General features: G+C 35.1%; 1 protein-coding gene across 2 annotated transcripts in view; it reads left to right on the top strand.

Moving 5' to 3' along the window:
• Positions 1 to 15,396, top strand: part of dally (division abnormally delayed protein) — an 831,014-nt gene that overhangs the window by 236,852 nt on the left and 578,766 nt on the right. The gene's annotated exons all lie outside the window — the stretch shown is intronic.

Genomic DNA, 15,396 nt, shown 5'->3' with positions numbered 1-15,396 from the left:
AGACTCGTTACTCTTTTGACAAGAGCCTAAGTGGGCCTCGGTGCCATTCCAGAGGTTCTTGTAACGAGAAAAATAACGCCACTACCCAGCCTTGAACCCTCAATCTTCTACCAACTGATCATTCTTATGTTTACAAAAATGAACGTGTAAAAGTGACATGAACATTAAAATATGTTAGGATTTGTTGTTTTTCACTCACACATAATAAATGGTTTATTAGAATATTGGACTTGAATAAAATTTGCATCGAAACTTAGAAATAATTATGGATATAAGAATTAATTTCTCCGGAACATCATCTTATTGCAGAAACAGAGTTTAATTTGAAATCGGTTGCGACTTCACAGCATTGACGGTATATACTCTAGTTAGATTCTTAAAGAAACACAAATGTAAAGTGCTCTCATTTTACGAGGAAACTTTGCATCATTTCGCTGCCGGCCGAATTCCTGCTCTCCCGACCACAGCGTGGGAGCGAGTTCTACAAATAATCCCCGTAATATAGAAGACCTGATGGCCGAAATAACGCGTGCAATATAGTCTTACCAAGCGGAATTACAGAAAGTGGCAAATAATTTGTTTAAACGATGTGAAGCATGTCTTAGTGCGGAAGGAGGTCATTATCAAGAGTATCTGAAATAAGTAACACTTGCTTCTCCTATTCCAACTTGGAGTGACTATTCTTTCACTGTTACGCGTTTGTCGGCCACAACCATGTTGTTAACGCGCTGCACATAGTCAGGACTTCGTGCAGTGCAGGGTCTGCCGCTGCGAGGAGTATCCTGAATATTGGTGTGCCCTCTGTCACAAAATAATCTGCTTGCCCACTGACCAACCGTACTGCGATCGACAGCTGCATCTCCATACACCTTCTTCAACCTCTTGTGAATGTTTCCACTGTCTCGTTCTCACTGCACAGGAACTCGACAACAACACGTTGCTTCTGACGAATGTCAAGTACAGCAACCAACTTGAAGGAGTGCTATCATGGCGCCACTCGCGGGAACGATTTAAATTAAATTTGAATACAAGCGGGAAGGATGTATCTATGATCTCCATAAATTACAAAGATGTAGAATAAAAATAAATAAATAACAATGTTGTCCATTACTTTTGGAGTGACCCTCGATGGGGGATAAGCTCTATACCATATTTTTATAATTTTTATTATTTTTAATTGGTGTTGATTTTATAATAACTATCATTTTAAGTTTGTTAAAATTTTATTTTTTTATATTTTTATTTATTAGCATTTAATTGTTTTATTGGAATTTTTTATCTCAATTGTCAGATAATTTGTTTCTGGTGGACTTTATTTTGTTATCATTTTATGATTTAAACATTGCTTAGGGTTTAACATAATTTTTAATTGTTACGATATTTTAGGATCACTTCCTATTAATGAATTTATATAGTACTTCATTTTAGTGTGACAATATTTTTCGTTTGTGTTCACATTTTACTTACAATATTGTGTTTTGTTTTCTAAAGAATATTTTATATAAGATCGCAAATAGCCATAGGTGCTAATGAACCCTATCAAACATTAATATTACCATCATATTTTTTTCTGGAGTCCTCTGAATCAGAAATGGAGTTCATACACGCAACAGGGGACCAGAACTTCATCTTCTGAAAGCAGTCATGCTGAGAATTGTTTTATCCCTTCACTCTTAGACGAGTTCGAAACGTCAGACTTCGAATCTAATGACTAGAGCCCGGATATTTAGGCATTTATTTTGGTTAAAATAGGCAGGCATATAGGCATTAAAAATAGTAAAAATAGCCAGTGAAATAGGCATTTATTATTCATGGAAACAGACAAAAAATAGACAGGTACTTAAAAAAACTATCCCATACGGTACTCAGTTTCCTTGGTTACATGTCACAACAAAATGCTTTTTCAATTTGTCAACTGTCATAGTGAGCCGCCTGCCTGTCAGAGAGAACGTTTTTCATGGTGGAAAAAGATCTTTCTGTTTCTACTGAAGTGATTGGAGCAAACTTAAAACAACTTATTTCAAAAAGACTGTCTCTACTTTCTTTCAGAGATCGGGAAAAACTGTTCTCAAAAAGAGGGGTGTCAGAAGGGATTAGAGACTTCAAAGTAAGCGTGACTTGTGCGTGCAAGCGACAACAGTAACGGGACCTGGAGACTTGCTTTTAATACTTCCCTCATCCTCTTTCTTTCGCTGGTAAACCCCGAAGTGACCTGAGCACTGAGGGTACACTGTTCAAACATCTTTGTTAAGTGACATAAAAGATAGATTCGGTAAGGGAGAAAAGTTTACGACTTCTTGGAAACATATGTATTGCTGGAAAATATGTCAGATTTTCAGCAAATATTTGTGTGAGATTAATATATTTTTAATTTGTACAACCGTTCTTTTTTGTTTTTTGATATAATTTATGTGCGATTTATTTTAAATGCATTAAAAATATAGAAAATGTACAATAACGACGTAAAAAGGCTTAAAAAAGGGAATTTAACCTTAAAATAGGCAAAAAAGGCAAAATAAAAATTGGGCCTATCGTTCTCAAATGTGTGGAAACGTGTTTATCTCTAATAGGTCTTTCATACATAAACTCAGTTTAAAAAAAAAGGCATTTTGCCTAACACCCGGGCTCTACGTAATGACAAGACAAGAGTGTAGTAAAGATTGTGCCTCTGAGAATGACGAATTTTCTTTAGAATTTCCGCTTTAATTTAGAATCTCAGTTGTCCCACACTCATATTTTCATTGTATAGACTCTTCTGTTAGGAGATCTTTTCTTTTCACTTGATGAATCAGGCATTCCATCATATTACATTCCATGAACAACCCTCGGGAAGGTCGAAGGTGGCCTCGTCGCTAGACAGGACCACCGGATGTCTGGGCACACCTGACCACTGAGTCAGCAACGTATAATCAATTTGTCTGCTGCTTGGGAATCTTCCACACTGACATCATCCGAAATTCAGAGCCAACTGGCCGGCGCAGCGTTAGATCATCAGTTGACTATGCTGCAGTTAATAAGCAATTACTTGCAATTCGTAATCCTTTGAAGTCGTTAACTTTACAAGACGTGAGTGCAAATGTATTGAGATACTTTAATATCAGTTAGTATGCATACTGTATTGTACGGCTTGAAGATCAGGTTTCAAGACACATCGATTGCAGGCGTAGACGGCCAACCATTTTTCGAAAAATAAATCAGGTTTTAAAGACTAATGACGTAGTTATTGGGTTTCTTAAGTAAACATCAAATTGAGACCTGCAGTGTCCGTAGTGTAATGGTTATCATCGAACACAGTACGCGTCATTCCTAAGTTCGTTTTTCATTTCCTTTTATTTTAGGCTTTTAAATTATTTTTATTTACAATGATTGTTTCTTTCTTTTATATTCATATATTTATAATAAATTTCATTTTTGTTTACACACGTCTCATATGTCAAATTTTAAAATTCATTTTTCTGATTTTGAAACCAATTTATTGGCTATCTGTATTTATGATATAATAAGGTTATTCAAAAGTAAGTTCCCATTTTGAAACAGCTGTATTTTCTGTACATATCAGCTGTTTGGTTTCATATAGGCACCATTACTGTTTAGAAGGTTTCGGTTTTTCTAATCGATGCGTGTTTCGTTGCTATGGTAACTGCGTCACACCTGTACCGGAACATCATTTTATTTTTACTAACATTTCTAATATTAACCTGGCTATACCTTTGGATTAACGGTTGAGAACTGAAAACATTGTTTGCTATCCCCTTCCATGACCTGAGTTTGATGGTTCTAGCGTAAAATACAAACAAATCACTTTGCTGGTTATACGAGGGAAGAAAAGTAGTGCATCCATTAACGTAAACTAGGAAATATTACGATTCTGAGTTTGATAGTTTTCATTAGGTTTTTATTTAATCAAAATGTACTACAGTATTAACAATAAGTGTTACGAACTGAGCTATCCTTGCGAACGTATTCATTATGCAGTGTACATTATACTGTCTACAGCACATTAGCATACAATATAGAGAATACATTTAAATTTAAAAATAATAATCAAAATATGGGTATTTAAACAAATTGTTGAAAGTGGTGGCCGTTCATTTCGACACAGGCTTCAGTTTTTTTTTTTTTTTTTTTTTTTTTTTTTTTCATATTATCGCACTATATTATACCTAATTCGTATTTCCAGTTTCGTCCTTCGTACCTGAACACAGTAACTCATGTTGAAATAATTCTATACCTACTCTATAACAGAGTACCTTACGTACCGTAAATTCAATTCTGTCCGATCCGCACAGATAAATTTACTCTGCCCGTCCAAGTTGTGTCGTAGAGCTGTAGAAAGGGAGGAAATCACGTGACAAGTATTTAACGAGGCCCTTTTATTTAAGTTATTTTAAACAGTTCTATAATATTACGTAGGCGTCCAATTTCTAACAGCATATGTTTTCAGAAAGGAGCTAAGACAGCCCAGCAACTAGCCTTTACAGGGTGGCCGGCAGAAGCGAGTGGGGGGGGGGGAACCGGGACGCAAGCAAACGGACGCACAGTAGGCCTACCTGTGCGAAAATATGATTGAATATTAAATGCACTTTATTCACTGAAAAATACGACCATACTTCCGGAACGTACTATACCCACTCACTCAGTACTGTTTACTATGACCGTAAGACGACTTTGACTGCATATATGATGCCTTGATTCTATGTGGAGGACGGGTGAGGTTTACTACATAGTAGAAGGAGTGGGAGTGAAGTAGGTACATTGAAAAACTCAGAACAATAAAAATTGAAGTAAAATAAAATAATGTCCCTGTATAAACAATAATTGTTGTTCAGAATACAGACGGCAGTTGTAGGAGAGTAATTTTAATAATTTTTACAAGGGTTTTACCTTTACGAGTTCGAATATTCGCCTCCTTCGGTGCTATTACGAATACAATAGACATGCATATGCATTGGGACGATATCGAACGTTACATGGATTGAAAAATGGACAGATGAGGCACATTTCGAATTGAACAAAGGTGTTAACACTCATAATTGCAGGACATGGACAGAAGATAATTCAAACACAATTATACAGCAAGGATTACATGATATCAATGCTACTGTCTGGTGTGGTTTTACGTCACATTTCAAAAACAGTGACGGTAACCGGGCAGCGATATTTTCAAATGTTGCAAGACTTTGCAATACCAGCGTTACAGAACTATGAAGTCGAAAACATTGTTTTCATGCAAGACAGCGCTCCACCTCACACAATAATGTATAAACACTATTGCGCAACACATTTCGTGATCGTAATAGACACTTTTCGAACAGTTGACCTTCTAGGTCACCAGACATAAATCCAGCTGACTGGCCGTCTTTTTAGTAGTCCTACTACACGTGAGGAACTGAAACAGTCGATATCGGATGTCATTGAAAACATCCCTATTAATGTGCTTAGTAATACCGTTTATAGCATAGAAGAAAAACTATTTCTTATTTAACAACACGGTGGTGGTCACATTTCTTTACGAATAAATTGGTGTTTTTATTTTTGTATAATCTAAAAATTTGATGAACTTAAGTCACTTCTTACAAAAGTACTGTAATAATAAATAAATAGGAACCAGACGTAATAATCAAACTCTAGGCCCTACGATATATAACTTGAAAGGGATAAATGCTCCGTACAGTTCTATATAAACCAAAGAACAGAGCAGTTTAACACGTACCCGCTTTCAAATCTAATAAAGCCATACAGTTAAGTAAAAGTTTGAGCAAAATATTCCGTTTCCACTTTGCATCACACTCTCTTGTTGGTTTAGACTCCTGCGGGGCAACAGAATGCTCTGAAACCTTTCTCTGAAATGCACATTGTATTGCTTCATACTGCTCACATTTATAGTATGAACAGGAATTCACTAGCAAATTATCTGTCTGTCTGTCGTCTATCCATCCATTTCTCTGTCTGTCCGTCTGGCCATCCGTCCATCTATCCATCCCTCCGTCCATCCGCCCCTACTTTCCTCTCTCCGTCGGTCTCTAATTATGTCTGTCTGTCTCTGTCTTTGTTTCTGTCTGTTTGTCGAATCTGTGCTTAACTTTCTTGGTCTATCCATCTAAAATTTACATGTCTCGTTGTCTGTCTTGTGTATCTTCGACGATTAGGCTCCTGAGTTCACTTTGTCCTCCCTCCTTAGATGCTGATGGTTTATAACGAATAGTAGGCTTATCCGTACAGATTCGTAAGCAGCGGCATTGGTTATGTGGGCAGCTTAGCGAAAAGTTACCACGTAAGACGTCACAGGAGAAAGACAAAACAAAAACCACAGAATGTATCCCATTTAAGCTTATTATAGGCTACGTCTCGTAAAAAATGGGACAGTTCCCTTTCTTGGCTCAGGTATCTGGTGTTCCTGCATTTTTTGTCGGAACGCGTAAAAGTCCCCGTATTTTAATAAACTTTATTTCATTATGTAACAAATCAGTGATTTCTCTGATGTTTATTTCATAAATTAGTGTTGTAATTGTTGTTTTCATATGTATAATTGCTTCTAAATATTTGTTTTTGAAATCAATAAACATTAATCAGCTATGTGTGAAGGGTACTATTAGGCAAAAAGATAAGTGCAAAGTAATATCAAGTACGTAATGAATCGACATGAGTAAACATTGTTTAAAGGCAATAATGTTCTTTCTTTTGTTAACTCTCTTGTTTCAATCTTACTTAATACATTTTTAGTAACTTCTAACTTCAATTTCCTTACAAAAAATCGATAGTAAAAGTGTCCCGTATTTTCGTGAGACATTTACCCCTTTGTGACCCGGATGCTAACGATAAGGGTATATAATGGTAATGAAATTATGCAATTTGGTAGTTCTGTTGTAACTTAGAATACTTGTAGACTAGTAATAAATGTTTTAACTGTAAAACCACTCATGTTGTAGATATTTCACACTTTCATTACGATTATTTAAAGAGCGAAGTTTTTCTCTTCATTTGTTTTAGGAAAACGTATTTCCATATATTTCATTTGATTGTTTTCTATTTTCACATTAGAGTAACCATGAATTATCCATGTAAAGAGTACTTTATTTCTATGACATATTGTTTTTTTTTTAAGTTCTCTGCCCTTTGCACTGTGTTCTATAGTGATAACATTATATTTGTTGTATGATGCATTGTGTATAGTGGCTGTGAAAAAAAAAACTGAAACTGATAAATTCTGCAAATGCCAGCATATTCGTAAAAGTTGCTTCTGATATATCATAGGTTTTGTTCCAGCTTTTATTTCAACACATTTAACCGCATTTAGTTATTTATACAGATTAAAAGAGGGAATGTAAACAGCTTGTTTTAGGGCTGTCCCTATTTATCACGAATTGACAATGGTATTACGTATATCTTTTAACTATATCGAATACACAAAACAGAGCATCATTTCCCATTAAGAAGTTAGCAACGTATTTGAAAAATGTATTTAATAATAACCATCTTCATCACCTCAATCGTCGTTATCATTTCCGCCAACTGTATGCACCTTCTTCGCCAGAACCACCACCACAATCAATAGAATAATACTTTTATTTTTTATCTCTTTTTTCCCAATTGAAAGGTTCAGAGACATAGTGGGCCAAGCGCCATATATTAAAAAACGGAGAAAACAAGGGTTAAAATTGAGTGATTAGCATAATATAATGAAACATATAGCAAGTAATATGAAGTATGTACATTAAAGCCAACTTTAAACTACGGTATTTACTTAACTTTAACTCATGCTTTCACCGTTTTTAAGAAATGGCGTTTGGCCCACTATGGCTCTGAACCCTTCAATTCTGGTCGAAATGAAGCTTCTTGAGACATGCTCTGTACGAAAAAGAGAGAAACAATAATTGATATGGCATGGCTGTATCTTGTGGATCAGAACAATGCAGATTAAGGACGCTAGAAAGTTGAATCCACAAACAAAAGAAAGTGCGGTAGACTTATTAGCACAAGGATGGATGGTATCAGAAAAAGTCTGTGGAACAGTCTTAAACGATGAAGAATTTATGGACCGAGGTCACTGGCTAAAGACCGACGGAAAGCAAGAATACACGAAGAAATTTCTAACGAAGAAATTTAACAAATTTCTTTTGAGAGTGTTTAAGAAATATCGTAATTTATTTACAGTATTTATTTTTTGCTAATCATATCGTGCAAACGTATCATTCAAATGCCACATAATAGTACGTTTCATACCCAGCAATTAAGTCTGCTACGACATTTCTTTTTGCAGTCAGAAGAGGTCATTGGGGTGAAGCACGAATGCAGCTCGTGTAAAAGCCAGACACTGTGACGACGTGTTACTAAAACCTGATCAGACTGTGCCGTGAGCAGGATTTGAAACCAAAACCGCAAACATACTCTTACTTCTTTGACCTTGACTGCTTGTATGTGTGGAAGACATTCGGTATGCTAGGAAGCGACGTAGGATAGAATCGAAAACATTTCAGAGCTTCAGCGTGTACTGAAATTGTTTGAACTGCTAAACGACTTCTGAGTACACTGAATTTAAAATTAATGATTTTCAGATGTTTACTCAAAAGATTTGAGTTTCTTCTTCTCCCCCGTTTCACCTTATTGGTCACCTCTTCACTCTTCTAATCTTTCTTCTCTTCTCCTATTTCTTTTGGTTCTCCTACTCTTTCTCCAAGGATTTCCCCATTCATTGTAATCTTCTATTATAGTTTCTTCCTCTTTCATGAACTTATCACTTCCTCCTCCAGATCTTCGTCACTTCCTCCTCTTGTTCATTCTTTTACCCTTTGTCTGCTCATTCAGTTTATAGTAGTTAAATAATAACGTTTGGGTTGCATTCAAAAAGTATTAATTATTCAATCTATTTTAAATAAGAATCAAATAATTGCAATCAATTTCAATCAAATAAATTTAAGCTTCTAAACTGAAAGATTAAGTTCAACAAAATAAATAAGAAACGGTTTATTACATTTTTCTACGTACACTTTCCTTCCTTCTTGTGTTTCTGACTCTTTTTCTTCGTATTTTTGTTTATCACATTCTTCTCCTTTGCCTCGTTCTTCATGTCTTCCTTTATTCTTCTCAACTTTATCTTTATCATTTCTTCTCCTACTAACTTTACTATTTATCTCCCCTTTCATGTTATTATTCTTCATCTTCTTTTTTTCTTAGTCTCCTTCTAATTCTCTTTACACAATACTTCATTTGGAAAACCATTCTACGTAACATAAGCTTAGCACAAATTTGACATTTAGCTCTTAATTCATAAAAGTAAATTTCGGCAGTTCTACAGTAATTTTAAACCATCTCTAAACCATATGGGAACTAATTGGGACTATAAACTTCTCACGTTTCTGTATTTGACTAAATGTACAGGGGGTTATGAAAGGGCTTCCAGGTTATAAGGTCCATAACAAAATGTCCACAAGTACAAAAGGTCCACAAAAAAAGTCCACAAACTAAATAGTCAAACATTTCAAGTCCTACATACAATTTGTCCATGATGTGAAAAAGTCCGACATCTATGTGGTCCATCTTATTATAAAGCCCATCATACGAAAGGTCCATACTAAAAAGGTCCAATATACAAGGTTGTTCAATAGAGATGAGTTACTAACTACCCTCCCGGCTCTGTTGTCAGACAGGAACTTGCTGGAGTTTATAACGAAGACATTATCGCAAGTCTTCCACAAAGAAATGCACTAATCAGAATGGTTTCTTATCACCAGAAGCTAATCGTCCTCCACTTCCTCAATCAATAAGAGAAATTGACATTGTTGGACCCCACAACAAAACATTGAGGGGACAACATTTTAAGTTCTTTGATTCAGGTGTTAATGATGGACGAGTGTTAATGTTTGCCACCGATAGAAATTTAGAACTTTTGGCTGCCAGTGACACGATTTTCAGTGATGGTACGTTCAAGACTGTACCAAATCAATTCTTTCAGCTTTTCACAGTGCATGGGATTGTTGGAAGTTTTGTAGTTTGTAGTTTTAGTATATTACCTAACTGGAAATAACACTGAAAATACTTACTGCATTATATATAATGACATAAATTTTTAACAACAGATGTAGCTTTTGTATTACATATGTAATATGTATAACATAATTGAAATGACAATAAATTTCTCGGCACTTTCCTTGCAATTTTCCTTGTCGGACATTTTAGGGAAATGGACGAATTTATTTGTGGACATTTTTGAACCTAGGGCATTTTTAAGAAGAGGACTTGCTGACATTGAACTTTTCAGGTAAGGACATTTTTATGGCATGGACGAATTTTCTATGTGAACATTTGTAAACGTTTGACATTTTCATAGAAAGGACCTATTGCAAAGTGGATCATATCTCACTTAACCATGAAAAGTGAATGTAGAAATTGTATTATCTTTTATCATGATATAATTTCATGTAATAGGTGCATTCCGTTTCTGAAAATATTCGTGGGCACAGTTCACACAAGACCCATTGGCTGAAACTTCCTAATTCGGTATGTTGCATTATGACTGAATTTTTAGTACCAGTTTATTTATTTATTATTTATTTATTTATTTATTTATTTATTTATTTTGCTAATAATTGTAACATAAAATATAATATATATGCCTACAGAAAAAGTTTAGCTCGCCCCTGGAAGAGTAGAACTCGTGCTCAGGGGCGGATTCCTGAATTGAAATTAAGAAATGTATAATACAATTTGTCTTATGTCTACTACACAATAAGAATATATAAATTTAAATTTACAATTTTTAAATTTTTATGAAATCCATACATAACTTTTTTAATTTAATACTAGAACTATTAGAATTGACAAGATTAGAATATTTAAATATAAATTTGTTATATATTCTTGGGCCTAAATTACTACTATGATTAAATACTGTAGCAGTGTTGCATTTTGGTTCAAACAATCTTAAAGAATTCATACCTTTTGTTTCATAACTATGAGAATACAATTCAAAATTAATTCGATTTTTATGTACTATGAATTTTATTAATATAGTATAATAAATTTGTCTTATGTTAAGAACATTAAAGTCTAAAAACAAAATTTGAGATGGAAAGTCAATAGGTTTATGAAGACATATTTTATTTGAAGGGGTGATTTAGTCGTAAGTGATAAACGTACAGGGACGTGAGTCTTCGTAGGTGTAGTATTCATAACTTGTGATACCGGTGAAAACAAGCTTCTGTACGCGATCAAACATTCATTGCTGAAAGGACTAGGCCTAAATACAAGAACGTGAGAGGACACAGTTATACAGGATGTTTCATAATTCCTATTACAGACTTCTAGAGGTTGTAAAGGGGACTAAGAAGATAAAGTTTTGTTAGGGACCCATGTCCGGAAATGTATCGTTTCGATGCAAAATAAGTTTGAAGATCGAATCGATTTCAAATATCCCACTTCACTAGTGACAATGAAGATCTTCTTCCGACTCTACAGGAGTCTCACTCATAAACAAGGTTCTTCATGTGGCTCCAAAGGAAAAAGTCGAGAGGAGTTAAATCTGGCGACCTTGGTGGCCAAAGAGTTGGACCACCTCGACCTATCTCCCTTTCCCCGAATGTTTGGTGGAGATGTTCGCGGACGGCAACTGAAAAGTGTGCAGGTGCGCCATCATGTTGGAACCACATTTGCTGACGTAGTGCCAGTGGCAAATCTTCACATAACTCTACCAGTACCTCTTGCAGGAAGATCAAGTACCTGGGACCCGTTAGGCGGTACGTGGAACCACTCTTGTAGTGCACACTGGCAAGAGCTCATTGTCTCTAGTGAAGTGGGAGATGTGAAATCGATTCGATCTTCAAACTTATTTTGCATCGAAACGATACATTTCATGACATGGGTTCCTAATCAAAACTTTATCTAATTAATCCCCTCTACAACCCCTAGATATTTGTAATAGGAATTATGAAACACCCTGTATAGGTATGTAGCTTGTCCATTAGTAGATTGTCAAACGTGTTTTCTTTTTTCTTTAGGAATATTGTCTCTAGCTGTTCGTATAATCTGGTAGTATATCTATCGTAATCATGATTACACACTCTAGCAATCTCATTACCATCCGTTAGTGATTTTTTCTCGTATCTGACTAATTACTTATTTATTTTTCTCATTAAATTCATTTTATTTGTTTCAGGTACGTGTTTCTCTGCATGTGCTGTGGCTTTCAAGGAATTTGTAAGTAAGCACTGAAAGTGGTAACTAATTGGTGGATTTTGAATTTTGATAACTATTACTGTCGATGTTATAATTAATAATCCTTTTTTTAGTCATGGTGTAGGCTAATTAAAGAATGTGAGGAAAGAAACTTTCTCCTTATACTGGATAAATTTGGAAGCACAAAATTACTTTTATAATTCTCAGAAATAATTCCTTAAATCGCCAAAGTAATCTACAGTAATTTTCTAATATATCTTTAAAATCAGATAATTGAGAAGTAATCGTCTGTTTGACTATGCATTAGTTATTTGTAAAAGGATGTGAATCTGCCATAAAAGAGATTATGTAATAGAAGTATCCTATTTACACAGTCGCGGTGATAATCATGTGCATATCAAACACATATGTCGGAAGTGCTAGATATTTGTAAACACGTAACTGTAAAAGTGAATGACAAAACAGAAAATGTCAACAAACAGTACAAGAAAAACAGGAGCTGAAATGCCGCTCGACGAGAATATTTAACGACAGATGTCACTGGAAAATATAAACACACGATTTAAAACAAAAGGAATGATGAATGAAGAGCTTGTGTGCTAAGAAATGACGCACTGGGCACATTGTGAAATTGAACGTGTGAAAAGTTAATATTCGAGAGAATCTGTTGTGTTTGAGTGACTGATTTCACTTTAAAATACAGGGCGTAGTTAGGATTTATTTTAATCCAGAATCTGAAAGATATGTACGTAGCGTTCTAAATGTGACATTTTTAACAAAAATAGAAGAGACTCCTCCTTGCGTTAAATGGGTATTCCAGGCCGTTATTTTCTACAAAGTGAAATGTTACGCTATATCACCGTAAAGATATTTGCAATATGAATCAAAATAGGTACTTAAAAAATTCGATAAAGTTATAAAACTCTCTTTACTTTCTTTTAACAAATAGAAGATATATAATAATGAGCGGGGAGCGAAACTTGTTGCCCAATGAAACAGGTTTGTTGTTTATTTATTATAGGTACGATTTGTTTACTTGCGCGTGGGTAGTCATGGTCAGCGGTGGAGAGGGTAGATAGAGACCATAGATTTCCGTATAATGACATGAATCGTAGAATGAATATAGTAATTTCTGGTAATGTAGAGGAATCAGTAAGCAAATTAATTAACCATTAGAGACTGAAATATAAAATTTATTTAAGCATGTCAGTAAACTAGTGATTCAGAAAATTGAAAAATATGAGTTACATGATTAATATTCATGTTTGTAAATTTAAATGAATTATTCAACCCAGCAAATGTTGATAATGTTAATGCACTCACAGAAAGAGTTAAAAATATCAGTTACTTCAAGGATATAGTAAGTCTTGATTGCAGTGTAGTAGCATTTGTTACTTAGAGACAAATAGTTTTGTGACAATCATCCAACACTTCCAGTGTTAAAGTTGTCGTGATTGAAGCATTACAAGCTCTCATGTTGAATTACCGTGAATTTACATCTGCTGTGTTGAAATATGTCTGGGTTCCTTGTGCATTTGTTGGCGCAGAAAAGTTTTTTCTGAATGTATAATTTAAATGTTAGTCACTATAGGCGCAGAATGAAAGGAAATAATATTGTCACTTCTGATATGTTTTCATTCAACAAATAGAAACAGCACACGTTACATAATGCAAATAATGGATTTTTCTCATTGTTATGAAGTTGTGTTTAATTTTAATATGTAGAATAATTTGTTGTGTGAAACCTTTTTTTATAATTATTTTTATGTGTAATACGTAATATAGGGTTTTTCACGTAAAAATTGCTTTACAAATTATACAAAATTATTGCGATTATCTTAGAACTAATTAGCGATAAAACGTGAAATATAATATTTTATATCGATTTTTTTTTTTCGAAATTAGTACGAAATTCTGTGGTCTCTAGCCCATGATGTAAGTTACTCGTCGCAGTTAATAAAGTGTCGTAAAATAGCCAATTAAAAAAATTACTCGTCCACTGCAACACAAAACAAGTAAACAGCGAATAACTAACAAGGAGGCACGACCCAAGCCGCCTTCTATTAGGTTCATTCCAACAACAGTCAGGAACCGTCCCTAACTATCGTGAGCATGCGCAGTACAGAAAAGGCGTTTCAACACAGTCCGAACCAGTCCTGAACCGGAAAAATGTACTGCAATCGGGCGTTCCAACAAACTTTTGATACGGGTTCGGAACGGTCAGAAGTAGTCAGCGGATTGAGGCATGTACGGAAGAGTACGCGAGACGCGCATGCGCATAAGCTCACTAACGTTTCCTGAAGAAAGACATGATCGACTGTTCACATCAATGAGGTTAAGATGAAAAGTGACAGTGCAGACGAATAATAAAACTAGGGATTTAATTTAAATTTTCGCCAAAAAGAAAGGGAATGGAAATTATTTGGGTATTGAATAGCTAATTACAATTTCAACATGCAGCTTTGATTAAAAGTATAATAAATAACGTATATAAATTAATAATTAAAAAAATAACTATTTTTAGATCAGAATCCACCAGTACACGACAATGAATTACCGGAATTCTTGCCTTCCATATTTTTTGTCATCTTTTTATAGAAAAAAATCGAAATTCTATTTTCTGCAATTAGAATTAGCTGCGAAACGATAATAATTAAGGATCCCATTCTTAGCAAAGATGATCACAGTTATAGCATCTCTGGATTTAATACATAACGATCCGTGAAAGCGTTCCAACAGCATCCAGTCCAATTTCAATCCTACAGCAGATGCTCAACTAGCGCATGCGCATAAGAAGGTACAGGAACCGTACATGAACTCATCCATGAACCGCTTGTTGGAACGAACCTATTGTAGGTCTACATAGTAGAGGGACTCTAGAACACAGGTAACCTGAAACCACTTGCCTCTCTCCCATCGGACACTAAGTTTCGCTCCCTGATAATGAGAAAGTGAAAGTACTTCATTCACATATCGTCGTTTTTAAATGGACAAGAAGTTGGTTTAACAATAAAGTGGTTTGTCTTTTGTGCCGCGAGATTGACTGGCTTCGGCAATGGAAGTGTGCAGAAAATCAATATGAAAGCCTTAGGGCCTTCGGCAGAAGAAGAATCTGGCTCAATCCCTCAGTGCAACACATACAGGTTGCCGCTCTCAATGCTGTTGAACTCGGCAGTCGGCGGGGTGTGGGAACAAGACACACAGACGTGCGTGCTTGAGATTCCT

The sequence above is a fragment of the Periplaneta americana genome, chromosome 8, assembly GCF_040183065.1.
Source record: "Periplaneta americana isolate PAMFEO1 chromosome 8, P.americana_PAMFEO1_priV1, whole genome shotgun sequence".
Taxonomy (NCBI): domain Eukaryota; kingdom Metazoa; phylum Arthropoda; class Insecta; order Blattodea; family Blattidae; genus Periplaneta; species Periplaneta americana.
Note: the sequence above shows the minus strand (reverse complement) of the source record. Positions and strands in the feature narration are given on the sequence as shown.